At 44.2% G+C, this 22,383-nt stretch overlaps 1 long non-coding RNA gene across 1 annotated transcript in view; it reads right to left on the reverse strand.

Moving 5' to 3' along the window:
* Window positions 1–2,298: 2,298 nt before the first annotated feature.
* The window catches only part of LOC126522088 (uncharacterized), a 28,699-nt gene continuing 8,614 nt past the window's right edge, over window positions 2,299–22,383 (reverse strand). Inside the window, exons 2-4 of the long non-coding RNA XR_008610388.2 lie at window positions 7,826–7,929; window positions 6,050–6,196; window positions 2,299–3,751 (exon numbers count right to left, since the gene is read on the reverse strand). This is a non-coding gene — a long non-coding RNA (uncharacterized lncRNA). The remainder of the gene's footprint in view (window positions 3,752–6,049; window positions 6,197–7,825; window positions 7,930–22,383) is intronic.

Raw genomic sequence — 22,383 nt, forward strand, 5'->3', positions numbered from 1 at the left:
CCCTATCTGTCCCGACAGAGCACTGGCTGTGGGATCATAATCTTCCACGGCTTAACCTTTTAAGATCGTGCGATGCGTCGATAACCCGGCCGCGAAAGTTGCCCTCGCACAGAGGAACGTTGGAGCGGGCTCAGCGCGCATTCCTCGACGAGACGGCAGGATCGCCCCTGCTGTCCTTACACCCGGCACATCGCACCGCGATCTCACGCTCAGAATCAAGGGTCTGCGATTGGCGACTAAACGGCGCCACTTGGGTGACCTGCGGCACCAGGGCTGCGCGCTGGCAGGAGCAGCCCGCGAGCGACATGGGCCTTGGTGATCGTGATACACTGCCTCTTCCCGGGCTGCCAAAGTCGCGCTTCGGTGTAGATAGAGGTGACGCCAAAGAGCGGACGTGAGATGGCCGCCCCGCCGCAGCCACTGACAGCGCTCCAATCGACCCCGTGGCTCCCGCATACCGGCGGCCAGAATCGTCCCCACTTGTTGACCTGGGGTCGGCGGTCATCGGAAGACCCGGTCGGCCATGCCCTATATGCGCGGAAACCAAGCGCTTCCTTGTCTCCTCAGGCCTTGCTCCCCTGCCAGGGGCAGTTAACGCTTCCCATGTTCTGGCCTTGCGGTCTGGGCCTTTGCCGATGACGCGATCGCAAGGCCACGTCGGCTCACTGCGGGTGAAAAGCTTCTCGAGGCTCTTTCGCACACTGCGCTCGACGTAGGACAACCTCAAGCGAGACTCTGTGCCCCGTCCGAAAAGCTTGCTCGATGACTCGATGGAGGGCCCGTAGAAGTGTACGTTGGGGCAGCTGGGGCCGCAACAGCAACCCGAGGAAAACCCTATCTGCTTCTCTGGAGCGACGTCCGAATAGCTGTCCGGGCAGATCATCTCCAAATATCGGCCGTGGTCCGACACAACACGCCGAAGGCTCATAGGTATCGCCATCGCAAGCTCCTCCGACCGGAAATTTCTGTGAACCCCTCCTCGAAGCTCGCTTTCGGTGAACATGACGGTGTTATCGGGCTCATCGGCAGTTCCTTCTTCGATTGGTTCACACAGGTTGGACATGCCGCCCACCCAGAAACTCGGCGGGGTTCCATAGTTAGATGACGCCGCAGAAGAACTGCCGTTGCCGCGTCTTGTCGCACGATTACAGGGCATAAACGTGCTCGTTGACAAAGTCGATACTTTTGTTCTTGGCCTTGGGAGCGGCCCTATGCGTCCTTCTCTTCTTGCTTCTGGATAGGCAGTCACGCTCCCTGCAGATGAAGCCGCGCTATGTGTTCGTTGCATGGCAATACTCGCTGGGGCCACGAAGTGTGGCGATGTGCCATCAGTGGTGCCGGAAGGCGCGTGCGGGAGTACGCTGCTTAATTGTGGTGGAAGACTGGTCTGGTTGGAGCACTCAGTTTGGGTTGCGACCCGATCTACCGGCGTTCGCTTCGGGGAGTTTGCGCATGACTGACTTCGGCCAGAAATGGACCATCGACAGCGGCGCTTGGACAGTCTCGTCGTGACGCTCGACAAGAAAGAACGTAGCCAACTCCAGACTGTGTTATTAGCATCACCTTCGTGCTCGTCGAGGCTGCGGTCGAAGAAGTCATTAGTGATACGGTCACGGCCAGAGTAGCCGATGTTATTTGGTAACGACGTCAGCTGTTGCGCGTGCGGGGCCTTATCGCACCTTGGTTTGTGCAGCCTGCGACGCGCAATACGACAGGAGTTAACTGGTGTGATGTTTCGTCACTGAAACATGTTTTGCGAATAGTTGAAGAATAGCGCTGTATTCACTGGGAGCGTGTGCGTTACCGATTAGAATTACGTATGAAATGCCGTTAAGCAACTTTCGTTAACTCGGTATTGTGTAAAACAACGTTTCATAAACGGTTCGAGCCAGAGAAAGGCAGCACTCGGCATTATGCACTACTCTCGGCATCTTTCCTAGAAGAAGCCATGCCAAACGCACTTGGGGCTAACAGTAGAAAATGCACCAGGCTAATAGGTGCACAAATAAATTTTAAATTTTAGCAAACAATTGTTGTTGTATAAGAGAGCGCACCTCTGGTAGCCGAGCACTCCAAGGACGACGAACCCGATAATCAGCAGCGCGGCCGGGAAGATAGCTGTGTACAGCGGGCTCCGTACAAGGTAATCTGCAGCAGCGAACGAGAAGCGAGCGTCGCGTCTTAGCGCATTCCATACCTAAGCGAAAGCGTATAGAATGTCAATATCGACTCAATTATTAAAAATTATGAGGTTTTACGTTCCAAAACCACTTTCTGATTATGAGGCACGCCGTAATGGGGGACTCCAAAATTTCGGACCACCTGAGGTTCCATAACGTGCACCTAAATCTAAGTACCCGGTATTGACTCAATTATGGGGTTTAACGTCCAAAAGACAACATTGTGCCTATGAGACACGCCGTAGTGGAGGGCTACGGATTAGTTTCGACCACGCGGAGTTGTTTAACTGCACATAAATGTTGTTTACGCGAGCGTCTTTGCATTTTGCTCCCATCAAAACTCGGCCGTCCCATCCGGGAATCGAAACCTACACCTTGTGCTCAGTAGCAGAATGCCATAGCCACTACGCCACCGCGATGGGTAGAATATCAATAGTAGGTTATCAACAAATGATTTATTCGTCAGAAGGACGGCATACATAGTTACGCTTCAGTGAAAAAAAAATGCTAACCTAAGCGCCGAGTTAAGAGTTAGAGAAAAACTCGTTTCGGCCAGGTAGCACGTTAGAAAAAGAAAAAGAAAAAAAAGTATTTCGGCGGTTTATCAAGCTAAGAGTTAATTGAAGTTTAGATAGCCGCACTTGTGCAAAATTCCACTTCTCACAATGGCATTATAGACGTTGCGATACACTGTCACCGCCACTCTCGCATCGTTTCTTCCGCCTCACCACTTCGCCCAGCGAGGCGCTGCTTCCACGGCTGCGCGTCTCGCCTTTTTTCCTTACGTAGCTGTTAAGAGCTCTCTGGGATTGTCTTGGGGCGCCTTTCTAAACCTGCCAAGATTACCTGGCACGACGATTCGACACTCGGAGCCTGCTCCCAGCCTTCAGAAAGCTTCCAACATGCACATTAATATATCACTGTGCCCTTTCCACCAGCATTACTTTATCGCTAATACCTCACCCCCATGGCTTGCTTCGCTCGATGTCCCCATGAAAAAAAAAAAAAACACACATGTGCTCCGAAACGCCAATTAATTTTTGACTTGACTAGTGTTTCCTTTTTCTAACCTAATGCGTTTATAAAATCTTTATGCTGCTAGCAGTCGCCAGTGACACAGATACGGCTTACAGCGTTTTAGCTTTTCGAGTCCGCAACTGACTCAACAGAAAGAAAACAAGAAAGGAAGAAAATGTTAGAGATGAATGTTATGAGCAAAGGAAATCTGCAAAGTGCGCATGTCCGCGAACGTGCAAACACGCCCAGACACGTCTCTGCCCAAAGGCAACGTGTTCCGACATGCCCTGGGCTTTGTGGAGAAGCGCCTCCTCGGGGGCTCTGCTCGATGTGCAGCGGGAAAGCCCAATCTGCGGAAACCTTCCAACGTGGGTCACAGTGAGCTCTTAAGAAGCAGCCAGCAACTGTTCACCCCTCACCGGCCAAGCAGAGAGATCCGTCGATGGAGGCGTAGAAACGGGACTGGCAGCTGCATGTCGAATCCAGACACCGTGCGTGTTCGTTGCCGTGCCTGCACTCGGCGTCGGTCAGACAGGGCTCGCTCAGCCGCCGGGCTGCGTCACAATATTCCTGTCCAGAACTGATTGGCGAATGACCAGCACTCGATGACCGATGGATGCTGACGTCACGCAACCGACGCGACAAATATTGGCATATACTTTGCACCGACAACTGTAAAGACTACACAGATAAGGCGTACACACCAATGACTCATGAATATGGTAGCACTTAAAGTCTCACTCACATGGCAACTGTATCGCATATGATGAGGACGCATTTGAAAGCAGCCAGAGGGCGATATATTCTAATAATCCATTTCACTATCCAATAGACTTCCCTTCAAGAATTACTTAGAAGAAAGAGAGTGAGAAAAGCTCTTAAAAAAAAGTAACCTTAACGGAACTCTGACTTTTTGATAGTTCACCTACCATGGGAATGAGGGGCATAGGACATGCATTCATCTGACCTTCGTGGCTTGTAACTTCAGACGCTCTCATCACGTTATTTATTACGTTTTATATCTGTAACGTTCAAGAAATCATATGTTTAATGCATGAAGGTAATGGGTTTCTGTGCGCAAGCATAACAACTAGGAAATCTTGCATTTGTAACGGTATATTTCTTTGCAAATTAATGCAGCAATGTCACAAAGCCATTTCACAAAGCCAACTCTCTGATTGGCTCAAAACACTAGCATGGCGAAATTTGACCGCGTCCGGAACAGCACCCTGGCATTGGCCTGCACATTACGCACGGGTGGCAGAATTGAGATAAGCTGCACCGACAGCCTCGCTGGCATTAGAAGTATGCTGTGATTATCGGTGAATGAGCGCAGTACAACCCGGGCCATTAAGCCTGTTCGACGCTGGCCGGTTTACAGAGCGAATTCTCCGCGAAAGAACACAACGAAAAATTGTTTCATGGTACCGACAGGAACTTATGTTACACGTGAAACACGGAGCTGTCGGCAAGTAAAATATTTTTTTACTGCCATGCAGCGACATAACATTCTCGAGCAGAATCTCGCACCCTGCTCTCGCAACGACGCCTTCCTTGTCGTATTGTAAGAAACAGCTGCCAAAAGCCCTCAAGTTTTATTATGCCAGGACGACTTACCGAGGGATGACATAAAATTGTTTCTTTGGGACAAGGCAATACGGTATACGACAAGTCACTGTCAGATTTCAAGTGCTGTTTTTGTCAGGTGCGCATCTCTCTCTCTCTCTTCCCTCTCTCGCTCTTTTTTTTTCAGTCAGACGTTCTCTTCAAGTCTACTTCCCCTACCTATATTGTCAGACGCTAAATACAGAATAGGGCCTGCTTTAAAATTCTGGGTACATAGGCATGAATCAGAATGTAATATCTGACCGCTAGGCATTTTGAGAAAGCATTAACTTTAAGCTAACAGCAATTTGCGCCTTCGAGTACACTTTGAAAACAATAGTGCCCTCGTTAGAAAACAGTTTAACCAATTACGATGACTTTCTTACGTATAAAGGAAAGATGTAAATTATTTTTTCTTGCGCTTTAAAACAAGTATTAAGTAAACTTATTCAATGATTGTTTTAGGCCCTAAATACGAAACGTATCAGCACTCTGACGTAAGATTCAGAACTTCTAAATACGCTTCTATGAAATACGCTTCGATAACTCCACTGATAGAACAAATGAAAGGGATGTGTTGGATACCGCTGCAAAACAAGCCCTAAACCGCACGCTTGTTGCATATTGGCAGAATTAACCATGTGCACCCTCTTATAACTGGTCTTATATATTTATGCATTCGTGAAAGCTGTAACGTACTATGTGAGTCATGTCCGATGAGTTATCTATAAATGTAGCTATGCGCAAAACTCCAATATCTCTTATCTATTCAGAATAACAAGATTTCAACTTCTGATTTGATTTTCTTTTTTTGTATAAATGTTGCAAGTTTTGCTCGCGTTCACAAAACATTCAGTATTATAGACAAAGATGGTGTAACAGCAATTGAGTCTGCAAATGTTACTCCAATCAGTTTAGCGGTCGTATGATCCAGGCATTTATACAGTTGCTACGTGACTGCGCACAAGTTCCAGCGCAGAAGCTTCCTCTCGATAAAGCAGTGCCTCTAGGTGGAGACACCATGGGCGGCGCAAGAGCTTGGTGGCGCAACCCATCGCCCCGTACCAAAGGGGACGCTCATAACATCCATCCATCCTTCCTTCATGCCATTGCTGCTAAATAACACCCTGCATAGTGTTTCACATAAGTTGCACTAGCTAAATGGGACATTTAAAGAAAATGCTCCACTTATTTAGCCGTACTTATGCGGAACGAGATTAAGAACGAAAAATAGGCTTAACACGCACTCGAGACGCATACGACGCCGTCCGCTTCCTGCAGCATCACGGGTGCGAGTTCCGGACAGCCACAGGTGTTGGACGGCAGACAGACCAGGGCGTCATCACAGTCAGATTGCTGGGTACACGATGAACCACGTCCGAATGGGACTGTCCCTGTACGGGGATAAGCAATGCCATTGTTCACTTTGCAAATTTTACTGCATTGCTTCCTTTCCTGTCGACTTTCTTTTTCGTATTAGATGCCATACCAATGAAGATAAAGGACATGAATGATTAGAAAGTTTGTGGACAGCCATGGATCTCATTCACAAGCGCAAAAAAAAGGAAGTACGGATAGGAAGGTGTAGTGTACACTCTTATACCGGGTGCGCGAGGTATTTGTGGACCTAGTGAAGACTTCAGGAATAGCATCAATATTTCAGAAAACATTTGTTATACTCGCTCCAAATATTTCTCACTGATTCGTTTACCGATTTTCTATAAGTCTGTTAAATCAGATCATCTTCAGCTTCAATTAGTCACTGAATTCAGCTTCAAGAATGTCTGTACACTCGGAACAGAAAGTGTCTGTTGATGTTAGGCAGCGCTTTCACAGAAGAATTTAGCAATTTTTTATCATTGTGAGGATATTTGTTAGTTTCTCCCTCAGTCACGCCCCCCAAGCGTAGCGGTGTACAGGTTTAGATATTTCGATTTAGGACGTCATACTGAGGGTGACGCGGTCGCTGAAGTTCGCAACCAGATCTTCTTGGCTAACGCACGCACTTCGAGGGAGAGCACACTCATAGGAGTGTCGCCTAATACTAGTGTGCACAGAAAGCCTGGTTTTTGATTCTGCCACCAGAAGCTGATCGTCAGTGGCGATAATCGGCTTTTCAGGATTCTGACTCGTCATGACATGCCAGTGCTGAAGAAATTTCAACCGTCCGAATAACATCTGAGCACTGGCAGCGCCTAATTGTCTTTGCAACAAATGATTATTGGCTCCAAAATCTCGTCTCTACTAAGAAAACAGACAATTTCACGACATGCCAGAGCTGTTGGTAATATCCAAGTTGCTGTGGTTGGCGTGCGGGACGACAAGGGCACATAAATGCTGCTTCATCTCCAATGTCAGACTGAAAACGATGTTAAGCGCCTATACAGATAGAAAGAGGCGATTTGTGGCGATTCAAAGCCGTGTCCTCAGATACCTCGCGCAGGTGATTCAGCCAATATTTCACGTGTTCGAGTGGTCGCCCCAGCGCACATGCAGTGCCTCTTTCTTAGCGTACTGAGAGAGAGAAAAAAAGTGTTACACTTTGAACGAGCATTTGAGGACGTACTGATGGTTGCGAAATATAATGAACCGGCCTGATGTCACAGGAATAACAGAAGTATCCCATCGGCCGGGCAGGAGCAGTCATCCGGCCGACCTAGGTATCTGTCTGTAGTCCAAATACGCCCTTCCGCCACGCACCTAGGGGCGCATCAACACACGAAAGCACGCACGCAAACTCGCAACCACACACGCACACACAGGCGTGCGCACACACACAATTTTTTCTTCGAATTTTACCTTAACACGGCTTAATTAAGCTGTCTTTAGGAACACAGGTACGAGTAGGAAGGATAGTAGGAGGATTATACCTTTTCAAGGAAAATCTGCGGCTCCTCTGCGTTTTGTCAGCAGGAAGCAAAAAGTTGCGTAATCTCTACTTGGCAAGTCATTGTGAAACCGCTTCACAATGCCGTGCAGTGAGAAAGCATGACACACGTGCGGTGGTCGCGTGGTCCCCCTACCATTATTAGCGTGGAGCGACACTGGCGTATCGGTGAGTTCTTCATCCTGACTAGAAATGGCTCCGTCGAAAGTAGACGTAGGCACATCACTGGCCTCCTCGAGCCTGCGTGAAGAACCAATCCGCCGTCGTTACTTTTAAAGTTCCCGTCTGCTCAACGCGTTCTTTTTCTTTGTGCTATGTTTTATTTTTTTTGCCTATCTAGCCTTCCGGTATTCCCAATTCTTTATTTTTACCAAACATGTTGTTCGGAATGGTTTCCAGGGCTAAAATCTGGGGTCAGCAGCTTGACAGATGCCCAGAAACCGAATAAATACAAGGCAGGGTTTTTCCTTATGCACACGTGGTACCCGACTTTGATGTCTATGCCGAACCATGCACAGAGGCGTATAAGTAGGTAACAGAGCATTAAAACTAAGAAACCATCACAAATAAGAATTGTGTTATACATCGTACGAATCGCTAAGAAGTGATAACACAAATAATAAAGTAAACGTATTAGAGTACTAGGGTATATACAATACTAGATATCTGTGCAAGCGCAATCTAAAAAGTACTAGCACAAGGGGTAACACACAGAATACAGGAAACGTATCAGCCTGAAACAGAGCATCAAAATAACAGATCAACAGAAATGTATTAGATAAACATTAAGCATTAAATCATACAACGTAAATTACTCATTGCATAACACACTACAATGTGAAGCACAAATAATAGCAGTATAAGTTTGCCCATGTCCGAACAATGTAACTGAACAAGAACATAATTGAACGTACGATAAAATAATTTAATTAAGAATATAGTTGACGGTAATGTGGGCTTCGCTATATGTTTGTACCTATTAAGGATTAACGGAAGTTTATGTTTCGAGGACTGCAATTTATAGAAAGTACGGAAACGTGGCTTAACCATAACGCAGTGCTACGTGTGCCAATATCACTATACTGTTGAAGCAGTGCAACTGAAGTAATGAAATGCTTCAAAGTGGGTGAAGGTACATAGAATGAGCGCAAAACACGAAATTCGTACATACGCTGTATTTTCATAATGTTGTATGACTGGAAGTACTGTTCTGTTGAAGATAAATAATCATTTGCCATGTTGCGAATAGGTTTATTTTGTAAAAAAATATTTTTTTTTAAATATTTCTCTGTGTAGTAGTCAACCCTACCGAACTGCAATAATTCATACGTGAAGCAAATAATGCGGAATAAATTTGTAATTTGCTTGCTCCGGAAGAATGGAACGATTACGCGACAGCGCTCCTGTACTCATTGAAAGTTCGTTTTTTACACAAATTGTCAATGTGAGTATCCCAAGCGAGGTACGAGCTAAATGTAACGCCAAGAATTTTATGTTCATATAGAACTTGACTTTTGTATCCGTCACAGTATATATCGTGTTCAAAGTTAATTACCTTCTTTTGGATGCAGAAACCAAATACCTTAGTTGGGTTGGGTTGATTTTAAGACAGTCAGAATGAGACAAATATACCAGTTTCTCTAGAACGTGATTACATCTTGATTTTAGATCGCTTTCATCAGGCCCAGAGAGCAATACAATGCTGTTTTTTTTTTATTTTGTGATACTGGTCAATCCCATCAGGGATTTTTACAGGAGTGGGTTAGAAAGGTTTGTAGACATAGTAGTACAGGCATTTACATAAGAATACAAAAGGGCATTTGGCAAGAGTAGAGTTTCATGGAGCTATGTTAACAGCAATAAGTATGACAAAAACATATAACGCACAAAGAGCTTATTTCAATTACATATAATGTTTTGCAAAGAGACAAAAAGGAAGAAGGATAAGCACATGGTTATACAATTGATAGCATCATACATCATTTCACATCACACATTTCCAAAAACATTTGGTAATTAATACAATGATAAAGACAATGTTGATAACATCATTTAGTAGTGGTTGACAGCACTGTTGCGCCAACGATTTCAACAAATTTGTCAACAGTGGGCTGTGCGACTACCGTCTGGGCTAAAGCATTCCAATCGCGAACTGCGCCGGACATATATATCCGGACATAATAAATTTTGAGCTTGTATCAATACTGACAATGTCATTTATGTGTACACTCTCAGACAAAGGTGCACCCTTTGGGGTGTATATCTGCCACACGACAATAATCGTCATCTCCCTTGCTTGCGTTTCCTTGCTTGAAACGCGGCGTCCACTACTTTCCTGTCGGGAATGCTATGTCATGGTGATAACGCGCATGCCGTTCGTTACTGGGAAGTACCGGGCTTGCGGCGTTAAAGGAAATGCGGACAAGACAGATGACGTTTATTGTGTGGCAAGATGCAACCCAAAGGTTGTAATATTTAGAGTGTACAGTAAACAAAAGAGGACTTAAAGTACAGCCTTGGGGCACGCTACATTTTATTAGGAGGTGAGATGAATGGTAATTGCCGATACACACACACACTGAGTCTTGTTTATGAAATATGAACAGAATAATTCTACCTGATTGCCACAAACCCCGTTATCTGAGAGTTTTTGTATAAGTATAAAAAAATTGAGTGCATCGAAGGCCTTAATATAATCGACGAAAACACCTAGGGTTATAAGTTTATTTTCAATATTCTGCAGCACGCTCTCTAATAAAGTTAACAAAGCTCTTTCAGTAGAACACCCTTTCCTAAAACCAAACCGGGCGTCGGAAATGAGATTTATTTTGTTAAAGAAGTTGGTTAATGGAGAAGACAGTATCTTTGCTAAGCCTTTCGAAAAAATTGGTATCACAGATATTGGCTTATAATTTTTTGCCTCATTTTTATTGCCACCTTTGTAAATAGCAGATACCTTGGATCTTGTCATGGGATCTGGAAATTCACCTAATTGGACAGCAAGATTAGATATGTAAGCGAGCACAGGCATATTGTATTAAATAACATATTTTATAAGTTCTACCTAAAGGTTACCTATATCTAAAGCCTTGCTGTTCTTTAAACTTACAGATGTTCGAGAGAATTCAGCTTCTCTTATATCATGTATAGCAAAGCTTTCAGCAGGGCTATTGAATGACGGTCTGATAACCCCTAGGTTGCTATCTGGCAAAGCATGTTCGAGAAACACTCGGTCAAAATAACCAACAAGCTCCTGACCGGCAGTTTCGCGGTTATCGTGCCTTAGAATTACGGGTGTTTTCGATTTTTTTTCTCGACAAAGAACCATGTTTAACAAATTTCCACGCAACTTCGGGTTGTTTTGTTTTAATGCCAGAAAACAGTCGTTGACAATATTTTATTTTCGCAGATCTAAGCTGGGTGTTCAGTTTATTTCTGAAAGATTTAAAATATGTCAAGTATGATGGTGTGCTGGTACACAAGAAGGTGTTAAATAATCGATTTTTCTTTTCGATGACTTTTCTGTGAGCTCGCGTGGCTCAAGGTTTTCTTACTTTTTGGACGGTTTGAAAGACATAAAAGAAAACTGTACAGTGTAAATTTGAAAAAAAATAATTAAATGAACTTTGAATATGCATCGTTCACATCCCTTGCCCTGTATATAAAATATAAGTCCTGAGCACTGATATCACGCTTAAATGAAAGTAAGTCATTGTCTCATACATGCTGCATGTTAAATACGTCCTTTCAGCAATTTTGTGAGTGTTTGGAGGAAAGAAAAACACGAAGATTGGGCAGGGATCACTTATACCTAAGGCTATGGTTCCCGCATGCGATACAGTAGTTTCCGCGTTAGTGATAAAACAATAAAGTGCGAATGAAGTAACTACCATGATCTGTGTTGGCGTAGTGATTATGTTCATGAAGCCTGTTGAATAAATTCTGTTGTTGAAACCTTGAGCAAGGTTATTTGTTTCGAGTGTACTTATTTTAATATCTCCACCGCAAACTAATTTGAGACTATTTGTTAAATAAAGTACAAAAATTCTTCAAGCAAGCTAATAAACTGACCCCAATTCGCACTTGGGAGGCAATAAACGACGGCAATAATGTCAAAGTTCCGTTTTAGTGTTAGGATCCCGAAATCATTAGTAACACTAGTGTAACGTGAGATTACTTCATATTCTCTCGAAGCTTCAGCATAAAAAGCGACGCCACCATCACTTCGATTTATTGGGTCGTTTCGGAGTAGTGCTTACAAACACGTCAAAAGGAAACATTTGTTGTCTCGTTAAACTTTCAGTACAATCGGCTGCTTTTTCACACAGCATCGCTGGTTTCAAAACAAGTGTTCCTGCTCTGCCGGAGACACCTCATCAATAATGACTTGACAGACCTTTGAAACGTAATTATTGGCGTTCTTTTCTACAACTGGCTGACAAGTTTCACATATATAGGACGTAACGGAAGTACGTCCCAGCCCATATTTTTCAATGCACTTGCTAGAAGGTGTCTCGATGATAAGGCACTTTATCCGAAGATGAAAATCGCATAACACATTCTAAGGTCGCTGTTGACAATTTCGCAGGTTAGAGAATGTACTTTCCTTTGAGCGCCGCAAGCGCGACTTTACACCACAAATTAACGTGCGCTTAGCTGATTACAAGAATTTTTCCTGCGTTCGGAAAAATGTTAAACTTTTCACAGTGTTTAAATCGCATACCACATCAGTGGTAACATTGACTTCGTCAATGACACTGTGGTGTGCTAGCGATTGCTTTGTCAAGAACTACGTAGACACGCATGCAATATACGACAAAAAACGTGTCCGACGAGCAGCCTTAGTAACAGAAACCCTGAGAAAAACTATGAGTACTGTAAGTAAACATTGTACTCTTAAATATGCACCAGATTAAAGTGTACTTCCTCGCTAAGGAAGGGCTTGCGAGCCATTCAAAGTGGTTTGTGCAGTAGGCCTGGATGATTCCTCGTTTACGTTCTCTTCCTTTTTTAAAGCCATGGTCAACTGACGCAGCAAACGCCACATCTAGAAGTCCTTCCGTATATCGGTACAGTCCTCTAGGAATATTTTCCCTTATAACGTTACTCGCCTAGTACCGAAGCAAGTGTAACATTATAGTACTAGAACGCGACGAATCACAAGCCTTAATGCTAGCAAACGAAGATGGGTACCCATATATCAAACCCAGTCTTCCAAAGTTCTCATTTTGCTAATCATTAATGCTGGGGGAACACAAACCAAAACGCACGCCTTCTGTGGTTTATTAAATCATGGGCTTTAACATGCCAAAACCACTTTCTGATTATGAGGCACGCCGTAGTGGAGGACTCCGGAAATTTCTACCACCTGGGGTTCTTTAACGTGCACGTAAATCTAAGTATGCGGGTGTTTTTGCATTTCGCCCCCATCGAAATGCGGCCGCCACGGCCGGCTTTCGATCCCGCGACCTCGTGCTGAGCAGCCCAACACCATAGCCACTGAGCAACCACGGCGGGTCATTCTGTGGTTTAGAATATAGTCATGCAGGCTGCTTAAGCCGACTAGTGCGAGTCTAACGGTCCCTGAGCTGCGACACGATCGCATAGCGAAACAGCTTTCGCGCATTAATGAGCATTCACTGGTAGCGTTTAAGAGAATCGATAAAACCTGATCGTTACCTGACGCGTTCCAACAGCGGAACGCTTTGAGTGGTCGCCACCAGGTAGAAGGCGGTGATCGCCACGAAGAATGGGAGAACGCGCATCGCCTTAGCAGTGACCTTGCTCCATTTAACTTCACCGTCGTCGTCTTTATGATTGATCAGCCAACATGAGGCTTATTGGTGGGGGCACTGGTGAAGAAATAGCTTTATTATTCCAAGATATAACGAGAAATAAATTTTCATTACTGATACAGTGTAAATGGCGGCGAACGGTGAAATTAAATCTATAAATCAGAGAAATAATGTCAGTGAGAATCCGTAATTGGTAACTGAAAAGCACACAAAACATTGTAGATGGTATGGTATGGTATTCCTTATGCGATGGCGCACACCCACTGTGGGGGATTGGCCAAGATTTGGGTGAAATTAGGCTATCTTTATTAAAAAACTAAAATTGGTAAAGCTAACTGGAGGAAATGAACAAAAATAATATGTTTAAGAATTCAGGACAATCTCTTTGTAGCACTTATAAAATCCTCCACGGTTGAGCAAATATCCCTGTGGCACTTTCCAAGAGAGGAGGCTCCTAGAGAAAGGATATTTATAAATGAAAAGCTCAAACCAAGCTGTGTAAATCTTGATTCTAGATTTTTTTCTTAAAGAAGTGAAACGGTGGCAGAATATGAAAAAATTATTTACTGTTTCATCTTCTCCACAGACTGGGTACAGAGGGGAGGGCACCAGACCAGCCCTGTGACGATAGAAGTTTAATTTTGGTATTCGAGAACGTAATCGGGTAAAGATTACATTGTAGAGGAGATACAACTTAACCGTCTTCGTCATCAGACTGCTAAACGCATTTCGCACTTCGGCTTCTATTCCTATTACCATAGTGTTTATTTTTGAGTCATTCCGGTGTATTGCCAATGTCGCTGTATATTACTATATTACTATTACTGTTAACACGTACTGAGGCAAGGTGTGCTGATGGGATCTATTCGCCAATGTATTAGAGAGATATTCGCGGACAAACATCGAGTACAACGTGCCGTAATCGGGCGCTGGTACCTCTTGAGAGCAGTTTGTCCTTATTGTAGGGATTACTTACATATAGATATCACCTACATGAGAGATTGGAAAAGCGCGACTGGTTAACCAAAAAAATTCTATAGCAATTTCAGTGTAAATTAAAAATTGATGCACTGAGAAAAAGCAACCTCCTTGGAAAAGGATAGACTGCATGGAACAGGTAAAGGACAACGAAAAAATCAATGGAACGGCATGAATGGAAAAGTGTATGAAACGGAAATAGGAAATCTTAATCTAGAGAAAGTCGATACGCCAACAGCGAAAAATATTCCTCCATCCCCTTTTCTCTCTTTTGATTATTATTATCTCTGCTATTATTATCTCTCCCAGAGAAGCACTAATGCTCACTGCCATGTTACCAAACTGCACGTTAGGCCGGCTCTTGATTAACGCGAGTAATTGTCTGCCTGAAGGCGGTGCCATTTCTAGCGGCAGTGGTTTCTCAGTGATCGCCAGGACTCGCTAGAAAATATCGCAAGAACAACCCTGAGAGACTTCCGTATTAATGTCTTAATGGCTTTGTGCTGACACTCTTCCTTTGAAAAAGGGAAGACTGTCAATTAGGAAATCCTTTACGTGTTTGCCGGTGACCATCAGTGGCACCTCAGAGTGCTTTGCGAGGAGCATTAACCTGCAAAGATAATTACTACAGTGCTCCGTAAGAATATAGCTGCTATTAACGTGGATGCATTGGCTAGTTGGTTCAATCTCAGGCGGGAAGAGCGTTAAGGAAGAGGGCGAAGTACAGAGACGTAGTGCCGATACGCTGCCGCAGCGTGTCGGCTCATTAGGTGCCTTTATTTCGTCTTAGAGCTTTGCACGGTTACCGCCTAATGGAATATTGCGCCTGGAAGCGGCTCCGAGTAAACTAGGCTCGCTGAGCATGTCCTCCTGCCTACTTGCTGGCAGTGCTTTGCTCTCCTCTATCGTCATCCAGTGAAAAAGAAGAAAACCTAAGTAATGACGTACTCCGAAACTTGGACCACGTTATTGTTTGCGTTTCCTTCTTTTTCCCGAAAGAAGATTTCTGGTGCTCATCTGGAGGCTGCCTTACGCGGTCCCCATTTCGAAGCCCAACTACGGGCAGTCCAGCGGGCCCGCGACTTGGCGGAGAGGCTAGGTCTTTCTGTGAAATGGTAGTGCGCTGCATTCAATTCTACTCCACGTTTTAAAGCTTCAAAGGTCTTCTTTGTTGACCCTCACGGACTTTGTTGTCCGTAGCTGCTGTTGCAGCTGCTTGCTGCTGCTGCCATTGTACAGAATAGTTCACGAACAGGACAGCAGTCATATAAAGGATCGGCTTCTATACAGCTATAAGTACTGCCTTTACTAATGTGCCGATGACCGTCTCAGTTCTCTGCAGAATTACGCAATGAAGCAACAAACAGTACCTAAAAATATTCACTGCAACAAATGTACTCCTTCGAGCGCATCAGGGCTCTTTATATCGAGGCTATTCAGTTTTTCGCCCACTTCGAATCTTCGAGAGAGTGCAAAACTGGGCTGGCCTCAGGGATAGTGTTATCGGCGATCGCGTGGGTCACGTGGCTCTGCGCAACTTGATTTTTTCCCGTGCTGGCCCACAATTGCAGTGCTGCAAAATGCGGCGTTGCAGAAGATGAACAGTTCTTTTACTGCATATATGATTAACCCCTTTACTGAAGCTTCACTTCACATGTGTTGCAACATGTGCGTTAGATCTGCATAACGTTTAATTGCTTTTCTTTTCCGCAGCTTCCTCCCGTTTTCCCTTCCACCGACAGCGCTGTTGAGTTTTTCACATTTGCGTGGGACAGTTAACGCGCCATTTCTTCATTTACATAGCCACTTCGTTCTGCTCATGAATTGGCTCTTGATTGCGACTATTCACTCCTTGCCCACATATTTTATTACTGCGCAGCAGCTGATTACAAGAAAAAAGAAAAGGACATGCTCGAGTGCTGAACCAAGCACTGCCGCGTATGAAGAGGAATGTTTACTTCAGGGCTTCCCTATTCAAATAGACGCAAAATGCGGTAGTCCACTCATTATCGCCCCCCCTTGAGCGAGTTGTTTGGAATGTTTGGAGATTAGAATGTCCTTTACGGCTGGAACATTTATCCGGCCATTCAAGTTCTTTCTCAGAAAAAGTGACAAAAATTACAGAGAGAGAGAGAGAGAGAGAGAGGGCTAGCTGATGAAATGAAGGCATCTTCCAGCGCGTGCATAATTGCCTACACACTACTGTGCATGTAAAAACAATAAAATTTAAGAAGCTCTTCTAAACGGCGTTAACGGCGAAGTAAACTGTGGTATATTTCGCTATTCTGTAAACTGGACATGACCGAGGATTCAAAGCATATCAGACATACACGTTGGTTTGCGTTTTAGGCGCAGCTGATAAATAGATAACATATGCGGTACAACAGTTTAAAAAAAGAAGTGTTGATTTGTAGATACCCGTCGCACAATTGACTTGAAATCGCCCTTCTTAGCATCTCTTGCGTTTTCTCTAGCTGCCGAGTTAAAATGCCTACGTGTCTAAGGCGTATCAGATTTACCTTATAGCTATTCATTTTCTTTAGACTTCGTCCATATCGTCCATATTTCTAGAGAAATTTATTTCAGACTAAATGAATAATGTGCATTCCGCAATCAGGGAAATTTGATGGTTTCTTTAAAATACGAAAACTTTCGTTCCAGTGGTTCTCTTACCTAAATGTGAATACTGCTACATTTGACATGTGTCTGACATGTCATGTGTTTGACATGTGTTTGCACCCACTTTTTTTTTCAGTTTTAGTACTTCGCAATCTTTCGGCATTTCAGTTTCGAAAATGTTTTGCGTCATTACGCAGTGTAAGAAAGGCGTCCTGTGGTTTTCGTGTGTGGAACATGCAGGAGGTTCTCACGTTCCCAGCCTAACCGGTGAGAGCGAAGCTAGGAGAAGCAAAACGTTCTTAAAGCATGACTTGCTCGGTACCTCGCTTTGTGCGCGTGCTACGACAAGCCAACAGCCCGTCACCAGCGATCTAAAGCAAATCAGGTTCGCGAGACTTAGCGAGATCCTCACAAATAAAAAAAATAGAAATACTAGCATCGATGAGCTGTACTATCAGGGTGGCTTTAGGGGCCCTCATTTCTCTAAGCGTTTTCGTGGAGTGTAAATGATGAGACATCCACGGCGAGCAGAAGAACGGCGAAAACGTCGCCACGGCAACAACTGCGTGTGCTCAGGGGCGAGAATACTTTCTGTTTGCAAATCCTTAAGAAGTAAGCAGCGTACAAAGACAATGGAGAAAAAATAGAAAATGGAGTCTGTCGTTTCTGGAGTTGCGGGGATTTTCAGTTTGGCAAGCCCATTCATTTCGCATTGGCGCAATACATTTTCTCCTAGACTTCAATTTGCCGATTGTTACAGCTATTGTCATATCGACGGCGCCAAATCGGCCCTCAGCTTTCATAGCGCGCCGCACTTTATGGATATAGAACGAGGGTTTGTACGAAACTAACGCCATGGCTTTGCCGAAAAAGAAAGGAAGAAAGTAGTGTTCATTATGCACCGCATTTGCCGGTTTCCCCAGTATGATCGTGCGTTTAGATGAACGGTATTCACTTGACGCGCTTGACGGATTTCAGAGAACCCCTAATGGTTTCCGTGATCTGATACGTCTGACATGTAGGCACGTGTGGTACTATAGAAAGCGTTCAAATTACACATAACGAGGTGTAGGATTGTATTTTATCATGTATGGTGGTGTGTATTAGGTATTGGATTGCCTATTGAATACGAATTGTGACTGAGGACGGGGACCCCCGCCTCGCCTGTAGAGTAGGACTATCAGCTCCAACAACGTGTTCCTGTTTGTCACGTTCATGGTTATAGGAAACGTAACTGGCCAGAATAACCAGAATTCGTGGAAGAAGGCAAGACTACTTGACGGTCTAAAGCACAGATTGGCTCCATGTGCGCTACCGCGAAAGACTTGGTCTGCGTGCGGGGACACCAAGCATACATTTAAAAGAGGGGTGTTTCGTTTCCTTCCGAATTTTGTAAAAGGATACTGCTCTGTTCCTCTAGAAACTGATCTATTTGTAGGATTTGTTTACGAGGATACCGATCTACTAGCAGAAAAGTGAGGCAATAAAATTGAATCGTTGTACACCTAAATGTTCTTTTTTCCCGTCACACGGCAGTTTTGTGTGGTTTCGCGGGCTTCTTTCACGCTCGGAAAAACACTTCTATGTATAGTACGTATTGAGCAATAGAGAGCTGTATCTGGAGTTTTTCGTGTTGCTCTACAATTTCTCATTTGAATGTTTTGATATAATTATAATAAGTGAGAAATATCTTAATTGATTAAGACTAATTATCGGACTAGTCGAAATGCAAAATCTAATTTGAGTGACTCCGAGCGACGGCAAGCAGCATTACTTTGATTCAGTCCAGCTACGTGGCAATTACGTATCGTTAAAGATTGGCCCAAGTTAAGGGAAACACCCTGTATAGTACTGAGCAGCACTTCACTATTTCTGACAGAAAACCTTACAGCCATCTTTTTTTTTTTTTTTTTTTTTTGCCATGGCTTTCCGTGCACTGATATTGAGAAAACTTGCAGAAGGTGGCGGGAATCATTTTTTTATTTACGGGCACCACATGGTGGAAGAATTTTGACACACTTGGCAGAACTTAATTACGCACAAAGTTTCGCAATTACCTTTTATTTTTAATTAGCTGTTATCCCGATCATAGCTACACAAAAAGATAACGGCGCGATCGGTATTACGGAAAAGATCATTTTATACGATGCAGCGGGAACATTAATGACCACCTTGTGCGATGTTTGCGAACAACATCTTCGTCTCTCAGTCTGTTTCATTTCACCAGGGGCACGCGCCACTCACTTGTATATACGCGGCCTGACTCAGCCTTTGAATAGTTATTTTCTTATCACATGACGGGCTAGCTAAAACACTGTTTGTCCCTAGCGTTGTTCAAAACAAGTACGAGTGCACAAAGGTGCACTTCACGCCTCGGACACCAAGTTAAGCGATAAGAAAGCCGATATCTGAAAGCATGCGTCCTTTACGCTATGTTCAGCAATGTTTGGTTGCCTCGGGGAACAATCGCCATTAGCACTGAAATAAATATTTCAGTGCTGATGAGATCAGTTCCAGTGAGAGGAAATTTCGTTAAGCAATTTGGTAATTGCCTGCACCCTTCGGCAGATAACGCGTGCAAGTTCTTGACCAAGTATAAACAATGCGCTGTTCTGATTCTTGCGGCTGCCTTTAAGCTATGTAAAAAAATTTTGAATTACTAAATTTTAACGCACGATATAGGGTATTCTTTCATGAAACTCGCTGTAAATTAAAGGTGGTGCATTTGCAAGAGAACAGCATTAACACACAATAAGACCGCGCATCACTTTGCGACAGCTACTACCAGTGCGGATACACCCTATAGAGGTGCAACACATTATATCATTATCAGTTTTAGTTATTTCTTTTTTTATTTTTACACTCCCTTTCATCATTTAATCCCCTTTCCCTCCCTATGAAAGCTACCGTATCAGCGGTCACATGCACAACGAAAAGTAAATTATGCCTTACAATAAAGAGTTTTTCTCTCCCTCTCTCTCTACAGCACAAGTAGTAAAGGTAATTCATTGTTTTTGTAGTTGCTGTCTTTGATGTAAATTACTTTATTTAACCCAATAAGTGCTCTTGCAGCCGTTGTACACACATGCTGAGGTGTCTGATTTCAAACAGATGCAACTGTTAAAGAAAGACATCGTAATGTTCATTTAAAGTTCGCCAGAGTAAATGAGAGGGAACCCTGGCACAGTGCAGCCTCCGACTTAAAGAACTTGTCGTAGTGTTAGAAAACCCCTATACCTTTATTTTCTTTTCCGGTGTGTATATCTGGGTACTGAAACCTTTACTTAGCCTCCAATATATCTTGAATAATGCTTTCAAGATGTCTACATATGGCTTCGATCATACGCTCTCCGACCGCTGCAGCACAATGGATACGGCGTTGCGCTGCTGAGAAGGAGGTCAAAGGTTCGATTTCCGGCCGCATTCCGATGCGAGTGGAATGTAAAAAGAAACCAGCCTGTCCCGAACTTTCTTATTCCGCAACCCTCAACTACGGCGGCCCATAACCCAATGCGCAGTTTCGGCATATTTAACTCCACCATTTATTTTTATTTAGATTGCTCGCTCACACTTCTCCAATTACACGTCACAAAATCTTCACAGCTTGGTTTCACTGCACTGCACCGAGGGAATCAAGCAAGATAATCGATCACGCTTTCAGCTCGGCCCTTGGCACGAAGGTATACGTCTGGGTTCAGTGTGACAAACAGCCTGCAAGACAATCGGCAGTTCCGTTATTCGTACACGTTCTGGAGGCCGGGGTAGGCTGCGCTAGATAAAGACCACGACTGAGAAAGCTTAAGTCCCGGGTCTTGCTCCCGATAAACGAGAACGCTCATTATCCCGCACCGTTCCGTTGGGGTTTCAAACGAAAAGCGTTCAATGCTTTTTTCTTAACATTTCTAAAATAGCTACACGTGCGGCCAGAAGTATACCTTGCGTGCCTAGGGAGGCTTTCGCGCGGGAGGCCACTCTAAGGTTCGTTAGCCGCGGGATTAGCTTCAGCCGGTAGCCATTCTTAATCCGGAGTTACGAGCGCGGAATGTTTGAATATATAAAAGAACTCGGCCAGGTCTGTTCTTTCGCTGATGTACTTGCCTTGCCTTATTTATTCTTGCTCTTTTTTGTTCGTTTTTTACCTTTCGTTCAGCATTCACATAAGTTTTATTTCAAGCCTCCTGTCGCGTAGCGACTTAGGTGGGCTAGCGACGGCTGGTCGATGGTGATGCTTCATAATGCTTATGCTGATGACCTCTTGCGCTATAGCCTTTCTATCCTGCAGCGACTGCCTCCAAGTAATAAGAAAAGCTTGGAAGCGGCACCTAACAATAGCCTGCGTGTTTGTCTGGGTATTCCAATGGGGTTTTCTTTTATAGGGACAGTAGCTGAAGGTCACTGTTTTGACCTGCTACATTTTCAGGAAACGACCCGGGTACATATAAGGCACGCGGTCGAAAACAAGAGTCATTTATTGAGTAATATCAAAACGCAGAACCATTCCGGATTCGGGCAAGCTGTTGGCGAAATTCGACTTACTATCCCCAAATAGGCACCACAGAAGATGCCACTACGGTTCCATCCGTCTATGCTGTCTCCTCTACAGTTTCGAAAGTGCATTCCAGGGATAGAACCAAGAAAAACATGCCTCAAGCAGCTATTTTACAGACAGCACTGGCCTACATGAGCGTGAAGTACTCCACTACGAAGAACACATTTACTCACGGCTCCTCTGGGCAACATAGCTCTTCCTGGGGAATTTTCGTTCCTTCCACAAACCCAACTATTCACGGCGTTCAGATCGAGTAACGTAATCAACATTGTCTGAGCTGCACGCGATGAAACAGGCGCTAAAATACGTACTACGGCAGCTTCAACAAAAAATGAACAATCTTCACGGACTCGAAAGCAGCACTGCAAAGCCTTTGCCCGAAAACCACTAAATCAAGCAATTATATTTTGACCTGGGACATAGCATACGTATAATACTTCGCATCTAACGCTAGACATGCGATAGTATTTCAGTGGCTTCCTGGATATTGCGGTATAATAGGTAATGAAAAAGCGGATGAGGCAGCCCGCAAAGGATATCATAACATAAAATTCGTAAAAGTGTTTTTCACTAAAAGTGAAGCTTCAGCTTTGGCGAAGCGATATGTCCTCAATGAACCATATAGGAGATGGTCTTCAACTTCAGGCAATTACATGTTTTTGTCGAACAACGACCCAGGACTCCAAACAAGGCTACCACAGTGCCTACCACGGTATCTGGAGACCCTTTATCGCCGGCTTCGACTGAACGTTT

This window comes from Dermacentor andersoni, chromosome 6 (assembly GCF_023375885.2).
Source record: "Dermacentor andersoni chromosome 6, qqDerAnde1_hic_scaffold, whole genome shotgun sequence".
Classification (NCBI taxonomy): domain Eukaryota; kingdom Metazoa; phylum Arthropoda; class Arachnida; order Ixodida; family Ixodidae; genus Dermacentor; species Dermacentor andersoni.